This window comes from Stegostoma tigrinum, unplaced genomic scaffold (genome assembly GCF_030684315.1).
Source record: "Stegostoma tigrinum isolate sSteTig4 unplaced genomic scaffold, sSteTig4.hap1 scaffold_53, whole genome shotgun sequence".
Taxonomy (NCBI): domain Eukaryota; kingdom Metazoa; phylum Chordata; class Chondrichthyes; order Orectolobiformes; family Stegostomatidae; genus Stegostoma; species Stegostoma tigrinum.
In genome coordinates this window covers 3,705,949-3,726,739 of record NW_026728461.1, presented here as the reverse complement: position 1 = coordinate 3,726,739, position 20,791 = coordinate 3,705,949, and the positions used below count along the sequence as shown (strand labels likewise).

Sequence of the window (20,791 nt, the reverse complement as noted above, 5' to 3'; positions counted from 1 at the left end):
ATCTAATACTTTGTCATTTCTAATACATGAGACTCTCTTCCTGCACCTGCATTTCTGGCTCCATAGCTCAGTGGTTAGAGCACTGGTCTTGTAAACCAGGGGCCGTGAGTTCAAGTCTCACTGGGGCCTTTGGTAATTTTTCTACATCTTCTGCTTCCAAGATTGAAAGGTGCCCTGAAAAGATTATCTGAAATTATGACTATATCATTTCCTCCACAGGCCAGAAATGTCCCTGAAATTCCACGTTCCTGTTCGCCCTTCCACGTGTTTGAGGCGGACCATTCGGAATGGCAGGAAGCAGCTGGTGAGAGTGATGTTTGGTCGGAAGAGCGAGGTGAAGCAGTATAAACTGCAGAGTGGCAGATGAACAATGGGGGAGGAGCACAAACCCCGGGCAGCCGCCGAATGCTCCCTTTTGTTGCTGTCAACAGGTTCCTGGTTACAAAGACAACACTCACTCTGAATCGGCCAGAATCAGCCCAGTGAGAGTTTCCTTCAGTCTAAAAGGACAAGGATGGGCAATGAAATTTCAAATTAAGACTGTGATTTCACAAGAAGAGCAATTGTCTTTTGCCAGTTTTACTTTTCCAAAACAAAGTCTGGGACATGCATTGTGGAGACACAGAAAGAGTCTTATTCCACCCACTGCAGAGACATCCATGTCACAAGAAGCCAGCTCTCCTGAACCCAGGGCCACCTCCCTTCGAGCCTTTCCACTTCTTGTCTGTTCCCAAGTATCCGATCGTGCCAGAGCCGAGATTCTACTTGTATTCCTGATCTTTACACTGAATTCTGACTATTTCGATGTCTCAGATCAGCTAATGACACCGAGAGCATCAGAATCAATCTCCCCGTGCCTTAAAGAAGGGAAAGGTGCCTTGCCTTATTCTGCTCAATCAGAAAGTTGATCCTTTGCTTTCCCTTGAGTCTGAATCACAAAGTGTGATGAAAGATTTACGAAGCTGGAGACTGGGTTCGCTGTTTTGTTTCCTTTCCACATTTCCAACGACCAGCTGGCAACTTTGGAGCCGCTTATAATGTTGGGGGTGGGTAGTGATGGGGTTTGGTAGTTTGATTAAGCTGATAGCAAAAATTTCTTTCAATTGACTAAGGTCAGTAAACAGATACTTTCATTTAAGGACAGTTGAAAGAGACATAGTTGCATTGACATAGCGCTTATCATCCCCAATGAGGAAGCCAGGTTACTGTGAGCAGACATGGTTTAAAACTTGACTCATTTTCCTCCGAATGTGATATAAAGTCAGGAGTCACACGATATCAGGTCACAGACGAACAGGATTATCTGAAATCAGGAGCTTTCAGAGTGTGGCTCCTTCCTCAGGTGAAGTGGATGCATGTAATATATTCACAGCAAAGACGCTTTCGATCATAATCTGAAATTGATTTCATAAAGAGCCGCCTCCATGTTCTACCAAACATTAAAAATGAAACACATGTCAAAGGCAATAAAGCCTCACACAGGATTCGAACCTGCAACTTCTTGCACTGACGACATCTAGCTGAAGTGACAATCAGACCACGAGACTAATGACCCAGTCTGATGAAGTCCCACTTAACAATAAATCAGATGCCACTCACGCAGTGGTAGTGTCCCTACCTCAGATGTGGGCGACCAGAGGCGAAGCTCTAGCTGCTCCAGAGGTGTGTTATAACATATCTGAACATGTTGATTGGACAATTATTCCCCATTGCTTCAGGCAGTGAAAACCACAAAGAGCATCTTCTCGTTCTGTCTCCCTGTTCCTGGGACGGTTCTATTTGTCCCTTCCGCTGGGACAGGGTTCACCCCATTGGCAGATGCATCAAATAATTTCCCTCCATGGGCAGGTAGTGCTGGAAGATGGTATATGCTCTACCGCTCCCTTTCAAGCACTGGAAGAGGGATGGAGCAGAGCTGTGGAATCAGGCTTCTGCAGCAAGTAATAAATGACAATTTGAACTTCTGTCGAATGACATTTATCAGAGACGGACAGAAGCTTGGAGAGCTGCTGTGAAAGAGAGAAGACAAAACTGGAGATTAGTCCCTTCAACAACTTAAAAGGGGATCTTTCTTTGCAGCCTGTTTGGTGTTCAAAATTTGTCTGCACACAACAACCCTGCAAATAACACCTTTGCAATGCGGGAGTCTTTTCCTTTGCTGCATCCAGAGCAGGAGTTAATGTCTGACACCAACAGTCCCAGATTAACAGAACCTGAGTGAAACACTCACTCACTGATGGACGTCCCCAACGGTCCTGAGTTGCGGGGCTGCAGACAGTACAATGCAGAAGGGAGGGTTCAAAATGAGCCATTGTTTCTCTCCCACCGCTCCCTCTCAGAGACAGGGAGAGTGATGTCATCAATCCATGGCCATTCAGTCCATCAAGCCACAGTGTCCCAAAACCACTTGTATTTCTCAGTGATATATCTCCCTAATGGTGGTGTCTGCACCATAATGCTCACAGAACCCCTACAAAGTGGAAACAGATCCTGCATCCCAACAAGTCCACACTGCACCTCAAAGCATCCCACCAACCCCACTCCTCCCATAACCCACGCATCGCCAAACACTACGGGGAACTTAGCCCGGCCAGTCCACTGAACCTGCACATCTCTGGACTGTGGGAGGAAACGAGAACAACTTCAGGAAGCCGGAAGAGTTTGCAAACTCCACATAGACTATCTCCGGAAGGCAGAATTGAAGCAGGGTCTGTGGCGCTGTGAGGCAGCAGTGCTAACCACTGAACCATTGTGCCTTCCCATGCTGTCTCACACTGCTGATCCTCCAAATATTCACATCTGAAACGGCATGGGGTATTACTGGCAGAAATGAAAAAATAGCTGCACTTGATGTGCTTCAACTTCCTCAGTTTATTCCCATCTCAGATAAGAGGTTTTACAGTTCAGTTTAGGGCAGACAACAGAGAAAGCAGAAGACCTTCATAAGTATGTCACCTCCCCTCTGCAAGCTTGGCCAGTGTATCAATATGAGATATTTATTTCAGGCACATGAAGCTATGGGAAACAGAGAACTGATCAAAACACAGGATGCGGGACAGAGCGCAATATGCCTGTAGCAAAAGGCAGAGAATGGTTTCGAGTTTTCGATCTCTGGAGTATGGGCCCAGCATGCTCCCGCTGCATCACTCTGTTGCTCTAGCTCATGACTTTTTCAACAAGTATTTAGCTTTTCAACTGTTGTGTGGCATGTACCTGAAAGAATGATGTCAAAAGATCTTCACTGTTGTTCTGTAATCTTCTGTGGCTTAGGCATGTCACCTTTGTGTAAGTATTACCTTTGTCTAAGTTCCCACATTCTGTTGGTCGAGCTGTCATTCCACTCAGAATCACAAAATTTGTCAAAATGCAGACGGAGACCATGTAGCTCGCCTTAGCTGTGGGTGCGTCGGGTCTCCACAATAAGTACATGAGTGTCTGTTTTAATATCACTCTCCTGCCTTCTACCTGTAACTCTGCACATTGTGGCTTTTCACAGAACCATCAAATTCCATTTTGTGTGGCATGAATCTGCCTCTTTGTTGCAGTCAGGCAGGGATTTACAGGTCCACTTAGTTGTTGTATAAAAATGTGCTATGTCATGTAATTCTTACTTCTTTTCGTCATGACTTTACACCTCTGCCTAATTGATCTCGATCTTTACAGGCATGTGAGCATTTTTATCCTGGGAGTTCTCCTGTTCATACCATTCACAACTTGGAAAGCTTTACTCAGACCAGTTTACTGTTCTCCAAGAAGAACTATATCAACTTTCCAATCTATCTTTCTTGATGACATTCTTCACACGCGTCAGTGTTCACGCAAACCTGTTCAGCACTGTCTCCAGTCACTTTGCCTCACAGCTTCCTGAACTTTCACACATACATAATTGACCATTAATTAAGGGTAGAATTCATTCTGATGATTGGCCTTGGACCTAACTGTCAACTTTTCTCCTTCTCCTCTGCTGCCTGACCTGCTGCATTCCTCCAGTTCCACACTGCAACAATTCTGTCTCCAGTGTTTGCAGTTCGTGCGATCTCCAGAATCATTCAGATTGCGGAGCACACATTCGGAAACACTCTTGTGCTTTGAACAAGTGTTTCTCTGTGCTGGGTTCACAATGACGTTAGAGCAGCTTCGTTTCTCACAAAGCTGGTTGAGTGATTCAGTGAATGTCAAGAGAAGAAATCTGGGCTCGTCCGGGATTTGAACCCGGGATCTCTCGCATGTCAGTGGCATATTAGACCGAAAGCGAGAATCATACCCCTAGACCAACGAGCCATCGAACAGAGGAACACCTCTTTCAGAGTGAGGTACATCCCACTTTGTTCAGGGAATTCAAAGCAGCAAAGACTTTCAAGAATATTTTATTTCTCAATCTGTCTCCCTGTTCCTGAGACGGTGCTGTTTGCCTGTTCTCCTGGCACCGGGTTCTCTCTATTGAGTGAATATTATACAATTTGTTTCCAATTGGATCACAGAAAGTTTTGAAAGATTTGTGAAGCAGGAGATTCTGTTGCTGTTTTGTTTTATTTCCATGTTACCACCTTCCAAGTGAATTTTGTTTCTAAAGTTTTGTTGCAATCTTCAGGCTTCATCATGCCTGGGGCTGAGGGAATTCAGATTTGTGGAGATATTCAAAAGGCCAGGATTGTTCTGTTTCAAGCAAAGAGGGTCAAATGGAGATTTCATGGCAGTAGACAATGAGAAACTGTTTCCACAGGTGAGGATCAGTAAACAGGTAAATAGGATTTTAGAACATGAAGCATAAAGAGAACTGCACTTAGAGAGGACTTTTCACCACCAGTGAAGATGTCTGTTGACTACATGTAGGGCTTGTTTAAAACTTGCTTCCTTCTTCCCCGTGCACAATGTATTCACTGCAAACACTCTCAGGGATCTCAGTCTGAAATTGATCTCATTGAAATCAGACCTCATCATTTTGATGTGTTTTGAGCTGCTTCCCATAAGTCCATGCAAATGAAATAAATATCTCATATTGATGCATGGGCCAAGTTTACGCAAATGAGGTGACACGTGTCTGAAGGCCTGAATGGCCTCCTCATGTTCTGTCTCGGCCTGCGATGGTCTGATTTGTTAAACCAGTTCTCTGAGATCGCAGGAATAAAGTGCTGAATTTGAAAAACATCAGCTGTAGTGTTTTACATGCAATGGATACCCTGCAGTAATTCCCCATGCTGTTTAAGGAAGCAGTGTCCTTCAGGTGAAATGAGAAGTTGTGAGTGACCAAAGGATCGGAGACAACATCACGTCACAGATACAGATCACCGTTATTAGGACAGATATTACCGATTGTGGATAACCATGGAGAGAGACAAGTGACAGAGAATCTCCGTGCACTCGATGGGCCAAACGTCTTCTTCCTGTACGGGAATGACGCCATGGGTGTATGACGTCAGTCTCTGTCGCTGTGATGTGGCGATGCCGGTGAAAAGTGTCACTTAACCTGATGGAGGAGCGGCGCTGTGAAAGTTTGTGATTTCACATAAACCTGTTGGACTAGAACTTGGTGTCGTGTGACTTCTGATTTTGTTCACTGTCTCTGTGACAGAGCAGGCGAGGGAGACACAATGGCTCATTTTTAACCCTCCCTTGAACTGCCTGCAGCTCCGCAGCTCAGGGACGTTGGGGATGACTCTCAGTGAGTGAGTGTTTCACTTGGATTCTCTTAATTAGGAACTGTTGGTGTCAGATATTAACTCCTGCCCGGCCATAATAAAGAAACTGACGTCCGCATTGCAAAAGACTTTCTGCAAGATTGCTGTATGAAGTCGAATCCTGAAAACCAAACACGCTGCAAAGAAATGTCCTGTATTAAGTTTCTAAAGGGAATAGTCTCCAGTGTCAACTTCTCTCTTTTCTAGCAGCTCTGTATCTTTCTCTTTGTCTCTGATTAATGTCACTTGATGGAAGTTTCCAATCGTGGTTTATAATTTCATGACGTCTGATTCTGCCTCTTCTGCTTTTCACCTTTCCTGTGTTCAAGAAGGAGCCGCAAAACATATACCATTCCCAAGCACTGCCTGTCCGTGGGGGGAAATGGTTTGATCCATCTGCCATTGAAGGTAGCCCGGTGCTCGGGGAAAGGAGCAAACAGCAGCAGCCTGGGAGCAGGGGCAGAATGGGAAAAAGCCGTTCATTGTTGCTTTCACTGCCTGAACTGAGATTTTTTTTTAAATGTAAGCAGCTTGTTCAAAGATGCTATTACTCACCTCTGGAGCAGATAGAACTTGAAAGCTGTCTCCAACATCCAAAGGTCATTCATTGTATGACAGTCAACTAGATTACGGCAGAAAGCTGATGCTCGATGAAACTGTTCATTGGTGTAGAGGTGTGAGGGTCGTTGATGAGGATTTCAGAGGTCCCACGTTTAAATCCCACTTGAGCCCTTGTTATCTGCAGCAGTGTCCTCTCTTCGCTGTTTGACATCTTCTCGCGAAAATCTTTGGGAGTGTGCGAATGTGGTTCATTATGAAATCTAAGACCGTCTGAGATGCCAATGGGCCTTTGCAGTGTCAGTCTCACTTTCGGAGAAGAGGGAATCGAACTGTTACTGCGCCTGGTCAGTGGAAAGAATTTCTCACCATCAGCTCAACCAAACTACCCAATGCCAACCATAACATGAAAAACAACACAAAATCTGTTAGTTGGGAGGCGAAACATGGGAATCAAAACCTGTGCCACAGTGTTGAGGGGGTCAAACCCTAACCACTGGGCCACCAGGGAAAGCATTGTGGCCCTTGCCATCTTTTCTCAATGGCACTGCTTTAGCCTTTTCAGCCTATTGTTCATTTTGGCTGCAGGTCAGTCTCTCTCCCTCTTGGAGGTTTTAATCGTATAGAAAAAGACCATTTGTCCATCTTGTCAGTGTGTGTGTTCAGATCTTTTCTAGTCCCAGTTTCCAGTGTTTCTCCCACTGCTTTTGGTTTTCTTAATTTGAGAGTGCAAATTTCAATGAGATTATCCCTGGAATCAACGAATGGGACTGAAGTTTGAGATGATAAAAATAAGCTAAAGCACCTTGAAGTAATCATCCTCATTTTAAGCCACAGAGGGAGATACAAAGATATATCCTCCGAGAGTGACAGAGGCCTTTGGATTAAAAGTGCTCTGTATCCTCACCGTACACACGGTTCCCTGGCAAAAGGCAGCTTTATGTGGAACACAAGCAGTTACTCTGACAATGGGAGCCATTGCCATGAGCTGAGATATGAAATGGACAGTGAGTTGAAATAGTCCCACACTGAAGTTGCTCATGGTCAACTTTCAATGTCCAAAATGCAGCTATCCAATCACTTCAGCTGCTTGGAATCCAACAAAAAAAACTGCAAAAAGAAAAAAATCTTTGGAAGCAACTGTCTTTTTGCAAATGTGGGAAAGCTGTCAATGTCATTCCAGAGGGGGAAGATACAACATTTCCATTTTCTAATCCAAAGTCAGATGCATTACCAATTACACCCACTGCTCCACACATGTTGCTGCATCTTTCATCCTGTCCACGCGTGATGTTAACAGGGACATCCGCGGAAAGAGCATTCGCAGAATGAATAACCAACTAAGTCAGTTGCTGTCACTGCTTCACTTCAATGTTCTCCACTTGGTGAAGCGGTGAATTTCACTGGCAAATGACACATTTGAGATGTCGCATGCCAGCATCACTGTCACCCGTTTCTCTGCCACATGTTTCACTGCTACAACTTGCCATCGTTTTATTCACAGTCATTGTGATGCTCTGCCTCTCGTATCTTTGTTTTATATTATCTCCTCACAACTTATAAATGGCTTCTAGTCTTCACATGCCCCATACCAGCGAAAAGAAAATTACCATTATTAGTGTCTACACGTCTCGTTATTTTATAAACTTCTGTCAGGTCGCCTCTCAACCTCCGAAGGACTAGAGAAAATAGTCACAGTCTGTCCAATCTTTATTTATAACTCAAACCTTCCACACAGGTAACATCTTGGTAGCCTTCTTGTTAATACTCACCAGCTTAAAAATATGGCTCCTACAACTGTGTGACCGAAACTGCGCACTGTATTCCAGAAGAGGCCTCACCAACGTCCTGTGCAACTTCCGTGACTTCCCAACTCCCAAATTCAAATGACTAAGCAAAGAAGGTAAGTGCGCCAAAAGCCTGTTTAACCACCCTGTCTAAGTGTGCAGTAAACTTCAAAGGTTTCTGTACCTGCACCCCTCGGTCCCTAAACAGGCACCTTAACAGTGAGACAAAGGCTGTGGGGAGGTGGGGAATAGTTTCAAATTTCTTTGACTTCACGTGCAATGAAATTTATTGTACACGTGCAGCTGAATAAGTTCGGCAGTTCATTCTCCGTGAAGCATTATAAATGGAATATATTTTCAATTAAATAGTAAAGTTAGACCCTTTCGATTCGGAAGGGAACTGTCGTGCTTCCCGTTTTACACTGGTGCCTTAAAGATTTAACCACATCCCGATGATTTGAAGTACATTTCATACTTTCTGAGCTCCATCCAAGAAATCCACATACAAGGGTCTGTCTTTTTTTTTGCATTTTGAACCCTCCCTTCCTCTCAGCAGCTCTGTATTTAAATCTGATAACATTTCTAACTAAAGTAGAACGTAACATTCGAACGGCTGAATTCGATAAATCTGATTCCATTTATAGTATTTCACTGACCTGTGCGAGTTTGCAGCAAAGTGAATAAATTGAAATGATCTTCAGAGCCCTTTTCCCCCAATTTAACTCAGTGCAGTCACCCATGTGAGAAATGTCTTTGAGCTGAAAAAAATCACCTTCTTTTCTCTCTCCGAAGATATTCCTTCACATTGTGAATATTTGCAGGTTGTCTGTCAATCGTTGAGTCATTTCACAATGCACAGAACTTTTTTTTGCAAACTTTGGCAGAATTGACTTTCTTCAATACCCTCTTGAAACATGACAAACTGAAGTTGCTCCAAGTGAGGCTTGAACTCAAAGCCTCAGCATTGGCAGACACCTCTATACTGCCAAATAAGTACTACATGCTGACCGATTGTGCCACTGGAGCAGAGCACATCCATGTAGCTCCATATTTTGGATTATACCTTAATGGTTGGCAAATTGCCTGAGGGCTGGGATATGAAATCTTCACTCGTGGGTTCCGAAGATGTTCGAGGAACTTGATTAATTACACAGTGCTAAACTGCATTGAAATGTACATTTTCAAGATTTTCCTCGACTGTCCCCTGAGCCCTTGATGTTTTTGCTCTGCAGAAATCTGTCAATTGCATTCTTGGACAGACTCAATAACTGACCTCCACAGTCCCTGGGGCACCGACTTTCAAAGCTTCAGCTCACCCTGAGTTCTCTCCCCTCAGTCTGCTGTTTGGGGTATGCCCCTGTTGTGGGAAATTAACTTCATTGTGTACCTAGTGTTGCTCCCGGCATGTCCTCTGGCACTGCACCCTTTTTACACTCGCTCAAGTGTTGCCCTGATTGTGCCATGGCTCCGTGTCACAAGGCTCAGGAAAGGAACACAGAGCAATGCCCAGCAAGATACATTTTGTGGGTAAAAAGCAGTTATTCGGCTTTCTGCGTTATTCAGTCCATTTGCGAGTTTTGCATCATTTAGAATTTTGAAACTGCACCTTGTACACCTGTGTGGTTCATTAATATCTATCCTGAGGAGAGGTTGTTGCCAATACTGACTCCTGGGAACAGCACAGTCCACTCTCCTTGAGTCAGTAAAACAATTCCTCACAGATAACATTACATCCCCATGGCAAGGGGCCTTTAGAGCAGATTCCCGACAGTGTGGAAACAGGCACTTTGGCCCAACAAGTCCACACTGCCCCTTGAAGGATCCCTCCCAGACCCATTTCCCCTACCACCCACACCCCCCTGAACTCCACAGGCAATTTAGCATGGCCAATCCACCTAGTCTGCACATCTTCAGACTGTGGGCGGAAACTGGGCCACCTGAAGGAAACCCACACAGACACGGGGAGGATGTGCAAATGCCGCACAGACAGTTTCCCTGAGGCTGGAATCAAACCTGCGTCCCTGGTGCTGTGAAGCTGCAGTGCTAACCACTGAGCCACCATGCTGCCCTCACATGCCCTTTCATGCCACGACACTCTTCATAGAATTTGATTCAGCAACAAGTCACCAAATTCGTTTGCAAAATTCACACAACCGACAGGTCACACACTACACCCGCCATCATCAACTTTCACCATGACTTCATTCAAGGACACGTTCCAATGCTTTTGTGAAGAGTGAATGCATAAGAACGTAACACAAAGGTAACTTGAATTTCACATCTAAAATTGTAAATGAAGAAGAGGCCAGAACTGGGTTTAGAATATCATGTTTAGCACCACAGCTAGAACTTCAGCCCGACAAGTGAGAAATCTACCCCTGAAGCCCCAACATCTACATGGTAACTTGCTCCATGTGCCCAGTTGGAAACCTATGTGAAGGAGCATGCTGTCAGATAGAGCGCCTGTGAGCATCCTCCATTGTTCTATCTAAAACTGCAACAGGAGCTGTCCATTCCAGTTGTGAGAGCAGCGGGGTAAATGTGAGAGACTTGATACTCAGTGTTGTAGCTTCATTCTCACCATCATGACAGCAACGTTTAAGAGGCATTTAAACAGACACATGAACAGTAAGGTAATAGAGAAATATGCAACCATTGGCAGGCAGGTGGGATCAGTTCAGTTCAGAATTGCATTCGGCACAGCCCTATGTTACACTGTTTTCTGTTCCACGTTACTGTTGACAATTCTCTGCTCGAAACAACACCGAAAGATGGAAACATAGGAGCAGGAAGAGGTCATTCAACCTGGCTCCGCTGACTCGCCATTTTTTAACATCATGATGGATCTAAAACTTTGATGATTTTTCCGACCTTATCCTTACAACTCCCGTTGAGAATTTAACAGTTATATATCTCTAAATATATTGAAGGTGATAAATTGAATGAATAACGTGAATGCTATGTTGGATTTCCTGATAATTATGCGGGTATGTTGGATGAGCAGATGTTTCTGGTAGATTTCTTCTCTGAAAATTTGCGTGAAATGGCGAAGTTTCTCTTTCATTTGATGTATGTTCATTGGAAGACAAGTCGGAAGACATAATGGGAGGGGAAATCATGTTCCTTCCCATTATCTCATGTCAACGTCCTAATTCAATTATCTAGTGATACACAGAAGGCGGATTCTACACGTATTGACAGAATGTAAAAAGCAATCAGAAATGTCAAAAATGTGCTAATGCAATGGGATTGCTTTGTGTCGAAGAGGTGAAAAGCTGTTTTGCCCGAGTCACCTTCACGTCACTTGCTGAGGACTGAATAAGTGAGAAGGTGTTTCACTGGAGCTCACGAGCCTCGCTTTCATATTCCTTCTTGTTTAGCTTTCCTTGATCCTTTGCAAAAGAAAGAAAAGAAAATGGAAACAACAATACTTAGTAACCTGGCTTGTCCTTTTTGCAGTTTAATATCCAACGTGGCTTCGACTCAAGAGCATACTTTAGTATTCGTTTCTGTACAAAAGCGCAAGTCAAAAGGTTCAAGCAAGTGTGAGAATTCGAAAACGACAAATCAAGTTGTGAGGTTGTTTGAACCTCGGTGCAGGCATAAGCTGCCACCTGCCTTGTCTTTCTCCTTCACAGTCAATTTTCCCGCATAGCTTTCCAGTCAGGGACCCGAACAAATGTCAGACGGCAGCCAGCTGATTCGGGCACCTGTGTTTGAAAACAAGGAAAAGAAACGCAATAACTTTTACGAAATTCCAAGCTGCTTATTTAGAGTTGCACAAAAGGTAGTTTATGAGCACATTGACAGATCGTAAAAGGCGATCAGAGATGTCAAAGAAATGCTAACAGCATGCGATTGTTTTTTGTTCAAGAAGCAATAAGTTTTCACGCCTGAGCCACCATCACTTCACATCCTGGTGAGTGATGAAACTACATTTTGCTTCACTTGAGCTTCATGTGGCTTGCTTTCCTATCTCTCCTGGTTTAGACTTTCTTGCTCCTCCTTGATATAAAGAAAAAAATGAATGGATGCTATATCAATTGGTAGCTTGTCTTGCATTTCCTCAGTTTCAATGCCAGCATGTCTTTGACTTGAGAGGATACGTTAATGCTCGTGATTCTGCGAGAGCAAGTGTCATGAGGTTGGTCTGAGCTTGTAAATCCCTTCACTCCTGTTGTGGACTGAATAAGTCGCTATTGTGTTCGCTGCTAATAAATGCAAACATGTTTCTCTACTCCAAAATGTGACTGAGGGCTTCTGGTTTAGTTTCATGCACTTTGAGACATGGCAGATTCTGACGGAACTAGGACATACAGAGACTACTTTGAGATGTACTTGACAGAGAGGAATTCGCAGTGCACTGCGACGTGGGACAATTAGGCTTTTCCTTGACTTTGGGCTGGAGCGCTTTTGCACGAAAAGCAAAGGTGACACTACTCCACTACAGAAAGGATTAGGGCACGCTAAATGCACTCTAAAAGCGGTGACCACCTCCGCACATTCATGGCCAGGAAGGAGCGAAATTTAACAAAGATTCACACTGCAATGAAATAGAATGATCCTCCCGACCACAACAAAAGCAGATATGGGCGACTTCATTTAGAGAAAGGTTGGCTGATGAGAACAACAAACGAGAAAGCTCACTCCACGTCCATCCAGGAACCAATCGCTGTAAAAGAGGAACACCACTATTTCCGCCCGGCTTTGAACCGGGAACCTTTCGCGCTGAAGTGCATGTGATAACCACTACACTACAGGAACACAGCCCCGGCTTTGCCCTGCACTCTGGCCTTCCTACAGCATTCAAATTTGCAGCTGTTCAACGCTTCACGTCTCTTTTTACGAACAGATCAAAGTAGTCCAGCATTATTGGCACTATTGAAAAATAAAAGATATCATGTAAACCTGCCCAGAAAATATTCACATGGACGTTGCCGGGGTTGCAGGTTTCGGACCGTACGGCGATGCTGAATAGGTTGGGGCAGTTTTCCCTGGAGGGTCGGGGGCTGAGGGACGACCTGGCGGAAGTTTATAAAAGCATCAGGCATATAGGCAGGATGAGTAGTCAAGGTCTTTATCACACGGTGGGCGAGTCAAAACCTGGAGGGTGTACAATTAAAGTGAGGGGCAGCAATTTAAAAGCGACCTGAGGGCCATTTTTTCTTGCCCAGAAAGTGGTGCATGTATGCATTAAACTGCCAGATGAATTGGTGGAGCCTGGTAAAATTACAACATTTCCAAGGGATCCAAATGTGTGTGTGAATCGGGAGGGTTTAGAGGGATATTGACCAAATGCTGGCAAATGGAGCTGCGTTAATTTAGGATATCTGGTCGATATTGGCGAGGTAGACCGAAGGTTGTCTGCTCTCTCCATTTCCATAATGAAACTGATCCTGTTACGCGATGAAAATGAGGAGCAGATGTTCTGTGCTCACCTGCATTGTGCATTGATTAGAAACAAAACCTTGCCTTCTGTTACTTTCAACTGAAACACAGGTCTTCCCTACCCAGCTTCAGCAGAACAGCCAACCATAATGGCAGCGGTGGGATTCGAACCCACGCCTCCGAGGAGACTGGAACCTGACTCCAGCGCCTTAGACCGCTCGGCCACACGACCACCCATACAGGAGGGACAAATATGATTCTTTCTGATGTTGTTACTGCAAAACAACAAAAGCAAAGGCACAAGGAAAGACTTCAAGGATCCCTGTCTTGTTCATCCATTTTCTTAGCTGCCGGGCAGTGCCTAACTAAAACGTTCTTTTCCCACAAGATGCTGACAACAGCTCGATCAAATCAAAAATCAACAGAAAGCTGAGAGCACCTTGTGACACTCAATTAGGCAACAAATGTAATGTGCCTGGGAGAAAGTGTATACAGTTATGCTTGGATAAAGAAAATATGAACCGCACGGCATTTCTGGAATTTAGACTTTCACGATGGTGAATGATTTCACCCTTTGTTCGAAACTGAACAACTCTGGCGTTAACACATAATGTGAAAACCACCGGGCTACTGGGGAAATGCACCAAGCTGAGCAGATCGTGCACCAGTTCACACCGTGCAGCATACTTAGACTTACACACCAGTTTTGCAGTGTAAGTGGCTGAAAGATAACCCTCTGCCTGAAAAACTGAGCCAGCATTAGAATTCAAGAACGACAAATCACATTGGGAGGCTATTCGAACCTCGGTGCAGCTACGAGCTGCCATCTTGCTTGCCTTTCTCCTTACCCCAACGTTTCTCTGTGCAGCTTTCCAATCCTGGACATGAACTAATTTCAGGTGACAGCCAGCTGATTTGGAAACCGGAGTGGGAGACAAGGAACAGCAACTGAGTAAAATTTACAAAATTCAACGGTGCTTATTTAGAGTTTCACAAAAGGCAGTTTCTGAATGTAAAATATGATCAGAGATGTCACGGTGATACTCACAGCATGCAATTGCTTTTCGTTCAAGAAGTGAAAAGCTCTCGTGCCTGAGTTACCAGCATTTCACATCCTGCTGAATGATTAAGTCAGGGTTAGGGTTGGTGTTCTCTTACTGTTGCTAGTTTCCTTCCCGTTTGTCCAACGTAGTGTTTCTCACAGACTCTGCAGGGGATTTTGTAGATGACATTGGTCCTGTCCATGGTGGGGAGTAGGTCTTTAGTTCGGGTGGTCACTTGTAGGTTTGATGTGGGTTTGTGTGCCACCCTGATGCCCAGTGGCCTTAGATGTCTTGTGGTGAGTTCTGACGTGTTCCTGATGTAGGGTAGTGTGATGAGTGTGTCGGGGGCGTGTAGAATCTTTCTGATGCTGTTCCTGTAGGCATCTCCTGACCCAGTTCTTTGGATATTCATTATCATTGAACAACTGGCTACAAAAAGACACGAACAATGCTCACTCATCTCAATCCACATGGACAAGTAGAACCGCCACTTCAGCTGGGACAACACCAAGATCCTGGGGCAGGCAAAGACGAGAATTCCTGGAAGCATGGCACTGCACGAAGCAGGCTATTAACAAACACATTAACTCAACCCCATATACATTCCACGATGGAGGAAACCCGGAAGTGAGGCAATCCATCGGAACAGACCCAAGAGTTTAAAAACCGGGTGGGAAAACACACCGACACTTCATCAGAAGCTGCACTGAGGATGTTACCAAGCACGGTAATGAAACGTCTGCAGAACAACAAACCAGCTCGGTGAGCCATCCAACCTCAACATAGTCATCATTAGATTCTTAATTCGAGGTATCTTCTCCAATTCAAATGTGACCATCTGCTGTGGCAGGATTTGAACCTGGATCCCCAGTGAGTCCGATTGCAACCAGGAAAAAAAAACACAGATACAAACACATATGCAGACATATGTCAACGTGACCATTGTATCATTTGAGACTCAAGAGGGACAGACAGAGAGAAAGCAGGGAAGGGAGGTAACCCCGTTTCAATGGATTCACCCCCAAAACAACAGATAGCCCACTGGAAAGAGCCACAGGCACAAAGACACAGCCATTACAGACACACATTGAGACAGAAGCACACAGACACAGAGACACACACTGAGACAAACATCTGCATACAGACACTGACACACATACGCACACATACAAACGCTGATACAGAGAGGGAGAAAGGGATGGAACCAGTTGGAGAGAGAAAGTAGAAGTTTACTGCTCCTTCTCAATTGCTCCCTTTTGTTCAAAGTAATGCATTGGTTCCCTCTGCTGGCCGCCGCACGCTAATGCAGAGGGGAAGGTAGCGCGTGAAAACCATCACGGGTTCAGTCAGAGGGAGCGAGCAGCTCACGGCAGCGTCAACAGACGCAGGCGCACACACACAGATTCACGCTATGCTGGTGTAGAGAGGATTCTAATTATGCTGAAGCTCCTCAGAGTAAAACATGCTCATGTTCAGAAATGTATGTGTTCCCTCGGCAAATGTGGAAATGTTTTGACTTTGGACAGTTTTCCTGACATTATACACATTAAATAGAGTCTTTCTTCTGCAACTGTATCTAGACACGTTTACGTGAGCCGTTTTGTAAGAAGACATGGTTAATTTTATTGCACTTTCGGCAATTTGTATTGTTTTGTAATCTACTCTCTCAGATCCTAATTGGGAAAAGTATTCACAAGTGAAGGGTATGAGACCAGCAGTGGGCTTGTTCATCTCTCCTTCTGCTCATATTTAAGGGGCAACATCGATCGGCCAAGACTGCTCTGTGTGTACAAAGACATTGTTTAAAGCACGAAACAACTGCAAACTAGGATGCCTTCCTTAAAGATGTTACCCTCGTCCCTCGAAAAAAAAACTCAGTTCATCCCTCTCCCACTGCAACCTCTTGTATCCATCTTCTATCTGCTTCCCCCGTCTCCCTATTTATTTCAGAATCAATTTCCCCTCCCCCATTTCTGAAGAAGTGTCCCGACCCGAAATGTCAAGTTTTCCCTCTCCGCTGGTGCTGCTTGACCTGCTGCGTTCATCGGCTTCACATCGTGTTACCTCAGGTTTTCCGACATCAGCAGTTCCTACTATCTCTGCAACAGGATTCACAGGCCCCGTTGTTTTCTCCAAAAAAAATTCTGCCACTTGTGTAGAGGCGTCCGCCAGAGGGTGATATTGTATCACTTTAAACACGAGAGGGAGGGTGAGACTTGATTAATCACTTTTTAATTAATTACTTCATTCATTCATTCACTTCAACTTCCGTCCACTAAGTCCCACCGAAGATAAAGATAAGCATACAGACACAAACACACAGAGACACACGTATGCACACACATCAACATGACCGTTGTATCACTTTAAACACAAGAGGTACAGACTGAGAGACAGTGGGATGGTGGCTAGCCCTATTTTCAAATGATACATCCCAAAACAACAGACAGCCTGCTGCACTGAGACGCACACAAATATAGGATACACAAACCCGTATAAACTAACACACACATACACACACACTCACTCACTCAATCAAAGAGTGACAAAGTGATACACATGCATACACACAGAGACAGAGACACACACAGATACATTGCTACACACACACATATATACATAGACACAGAGACATACAGATAGAGAGACAGACATAAAAGCAGATACTGACACACACCCTGATAAACAGAAACACACACATACAGACCCACAAAAACACATACACAAACAGCCATGCTGGCATAGACACACACAGGCACACTGACACACATATACACAGAGAGACATACACATGCAGACAGATACTGGCACACACAGACAAACACACGGCAACACAAGCTTGCAGATACACAGAGACAAATATCCAGAGGCACACACATACACATATAGAAAGATAGTCACATGCAGATACACTGATCCACACGCATACATACTCAATGACACACACACACAGACAAACTAACAAACACAGAGACAGTCACACTGACCCACCTATGCACATAGAAACATAGAAATGCAGACATACTGACACACATATACACACAGACAAATGTATGCATGCAGACTCACTGACACATAGACAGATGCACAGAAATATAAACCTGCATAAGAAACATCTGGCACATACATACAAACACACAGCCAGACAGAAATACAGCCCACAGATACAAAATTTGTGCATGAATTGACACTGCCCTGAGTTCAACCATCTTTAACACAGTTTCTGTCAATCAGATAAATCCCAGCTTTTTCTGGTGAAGTTTCAATGAGAAAGTGGGACAAATATTCTGATGCTGCCTGACATGCTGTGCTCCTCCAGCTCCACTCCGTGTTATTTCTGACCCCAGCATCGATAGTTCTTATTATCTCTGAGTGAATAAAAGGGTGATGTAGCTGGTTTATCTCTCTATGTATATCAGGTCTGCGGCCAATTTGTGTGTGTGCGTGTGTGTATGTATGTGTGTGTGTGCGTCTGTGTGAGTGTGTGCTCATGCATGAATGAGTGTGAGAGACACAGAGTGAATGTGTGAGGGGGGTGCGGAGGGTCAGGCAGGAGTCGTTAGACTGAAATTTTGAGTTGCTGCTTTCTCTCACACCTCCTCCCACCCCGCTTTCCCCTTTAATCTAACAAGGAAGCCTCTTGGTTTACTCTGTACCAGGTGGCAGGGCAGAGAGTGGGGGGAGGGTGGGGTTGGGGGGGTTATTGCAGGTAGTGAGAGCTGGGAACATGCTGGATGTACTGGGATTTGGAAAGACAGAGGGGTTTGAGTGACAGACCTGGGGCTTAATAAACCAGGTCTTGGCAGCCATAAATAACAGTGAGGAGCTGGGGAAGCACAGCAGGCCTGGCAGCATCAGAGGAGCAGGAAGGTTGACCCTTCTTCAGAAGCGGGTGAGGGGGAAGGGAGCTGGGAAATAAACAGAGCGGGGAGGGCTGGGGCTGGGGAAGGGAGGTGGGATGATGATAGGTGAGAGCAGGTGGGCAGTGGTGGGGATTGGTCAGTGAGGTGGGAGGTGCAGATAGGTGGGAGAGAAGATGGACAGGTTGTGTCAGGTCAAGGAGGCAGGGATGAGAGGGAGGGTTGGTCATGGGATGAGGCTGGGGGTGGGGAGATTTTGAAACTGTTTAAGCCCATTTTGAGACCATTGGGTTGTAAGCTACTAACGCAGAATGTGACATGCTGCTCCTCCAGTTTCTGGGTGGCAAAGTTGTGAAACTGGAGGGGGCCCGTGGTGGACATGTCATCCAGGGTGTGGGAGGGGGAGTCAAAATGGTTTGCGACTGAAAAGTGTTGTTGTTTATCGCGAACAGAGAGCATGTACTAAACAAAGTGGTCTTGAGACTCCCCATGGCCTCATCAATGTAGAAGAGGCTACATTGGGATCAACGGATGCAATAGAACACATTGACGTATGTGCAGGTGAGTCTCCATCTAATCTGAAAGGGTTTTTTGGTTCCTTGGATGTGGGTGAGGGGGAGGTGTAGGGGCAGGTGTAGCACTTCCTGTGGTTGCAGGGAAAGGTGCCAGTGTTGGTGAGGCTGGTGGGAGTGTGGAGCGGACGAGGGAGTCGTGGAGAGCGTGGTCCCTGTAAAAGGCAGACAGGGTTGCAGAGGGACATATATCTTTAATTGTGCGGTTGGTTTGCAGGTGGCAGATTTGGTGGAGAATGATACATTGGATGCTGAAGTTATTGAGGCGATATGTGAGGACAAGGGGGATTCTGTCTTTGTTATTGTTCAGGGGAGGGGATGTGAGGGCAGACATGCAGGAAACGCAAGAGATGCAGTCAAGAGCATTTTCGACCACTGAAGGGGCAAAGGTTCAGTCCTTGCAATAAGAGGGCATCTGGGATGTTATGCAGTGGAATGCCTCGTCTGGGGAGCAGATGCGGTGGAGGTGGTAGAATTGGGAATACAGGATCACATTCTTGTGAGAAGCTTCATATCAGGAGCTGTAGTCTAGCTTGAGTTTACCTAGCTCTCATCTACTGTCCAGGTGCTCCCCACGTATGTCTCGGACACCACCCACGCCCTCCACCTCCTCCAACACTTCCTGTTCCCTGGCCCTCATCATCTCATCCTACCCATGGACGTCCAATCCCTGTACACTTACATTCCCCACATGATTGGTCTAAAAGCCCTCCGCTTCTTCCTCTACCACAGGCCCAACCAGTCCCCCTCCACCCACACACTGACACTGACATACATTACCTGCACCTCTGATGCAGCCTGGCGTGCTATGCTCCTCCAGCTCCACACTGTTTTCTCTGACATTGGCAATTTGTACTATCTCGGATGAGAAATTGCGAGTGTGTTTGTGCCATTGGCCCATTGGGAACACTTCTTGAAAGCAGCATCACCACAGATTGCAGCAAGTTTGCTGCTCGCAGTCACCTCTTACATTGGATTTCATTCCAAACATCGCTGTTGACCGTTGGTGGATAAAAATCCCAGTCTATTCATGGAATAAAATCCTTACCATTCCAGAAATATTGTATGGCCTTTCTGCATTCTCTGTTACTCTTTCCTCTTTTTATTAGGAAAGAATACGCTTTGTTGTTTCGAAACGTGGCCGTCTTGTGCTCTTGGCAAACATGGTAGGCAGAAAGAGGAAAATGTCCTTTGATGTTTTGTAAACCAGCTTTCTTTTATTTCTGAGCTCAATTATAATGCAAAGCCAGAAAACTGATCTACATGGGTAGTTTTGGACAGTAACAAAGTGTTCAGCAGTTCAGACAAGTGGCACTCATTGAGGCACGCAGAAGAACACAGACACTGAGGTTTAAAATCCCTCGGGTTTGAGAAACAGCCAGAAATCACAGGGAACACTTACGAACCTGGCAGTATTAAAGGCAGCAAACTTCCTCGAACGGCACTGAGAAAATGAAAGTGGGGTTGCTTTAGCCATTAACAGGACAGACCTGTGCTTCAGCAAAGCGACAGCAGAGCAGATTGGATTCGGTAGGATTACAACCTGCACCGGGGGGGGGGGGGGGGTAACACCAAGGGCTTTCAAATCCATCACCTTAATCACTCGCCCACAATTACGTGATTCAGCGAGCATGGTCTCTTGCATTGGATTTTGTTGGCGAATATCGCAGTTGTGAGGATGCAGATGGATACCTCAGTTGTTTGCGGGATGAAAATTATACCCATTTGTGAATTGTTTCATGACCTGAAGGCTTGTGTCTTGCATTTTCATCGCTTTCTTGAATCAAAACAGATTTGTTGTTTCTAACCATGAGCCTCTCACATGCTGGGGGAATTGAAATGAAAATGTAACAAATGAAAGCAAAACAATATCACTGCCTGGTTAAGGGGATCCTGCAGTTTGCA

General features: G+C 45.1%; 3 non-coding genes across 3 annotated transcripts; 1 reads left to right on the top strand and 2 right to left on the bottom strand.

Annotated features, from left to right (window-relative positions):
- Positions 1 to 56: 56 nt before the first annotated feature.
- trnat-ugu (transfer RNA threonine (anticodon UGU)) lies at positions 57 to 129 on the top strand. The gene has a single exon. It is a non-coding gene; the product is annotated as a tRNA-Thr (tRNA).
- A 4,062-nt stretch (positions 130 to 4,191) lies between these two features.
- On the bottom strand, positions 4,192 to 4,281 carry trnar-ucg (transfer RNA arginine (anticodon UCG)). Its single transcript is given in 2 exon segments — positions 4,192 to 4,227; positions 4,246 to 4,281. It is a non-coding gene; the product is annotated as a tRNA-Arg (tRNA).
- A 9,280-nt stretch (positions 4,282 to 13,561) lies between these two features.
- Positions 13,562 to 13,643, bottom strand: trnal-cag (transfer RNA leucine (anticodon CAG)). Its single transcript has one exon. It is a non-coding gene; the product is annotated as a tRNA-Leu (tRNA).
- Positions 13,644 to 20,791: the final 7,148 nt, after the last annotated feature.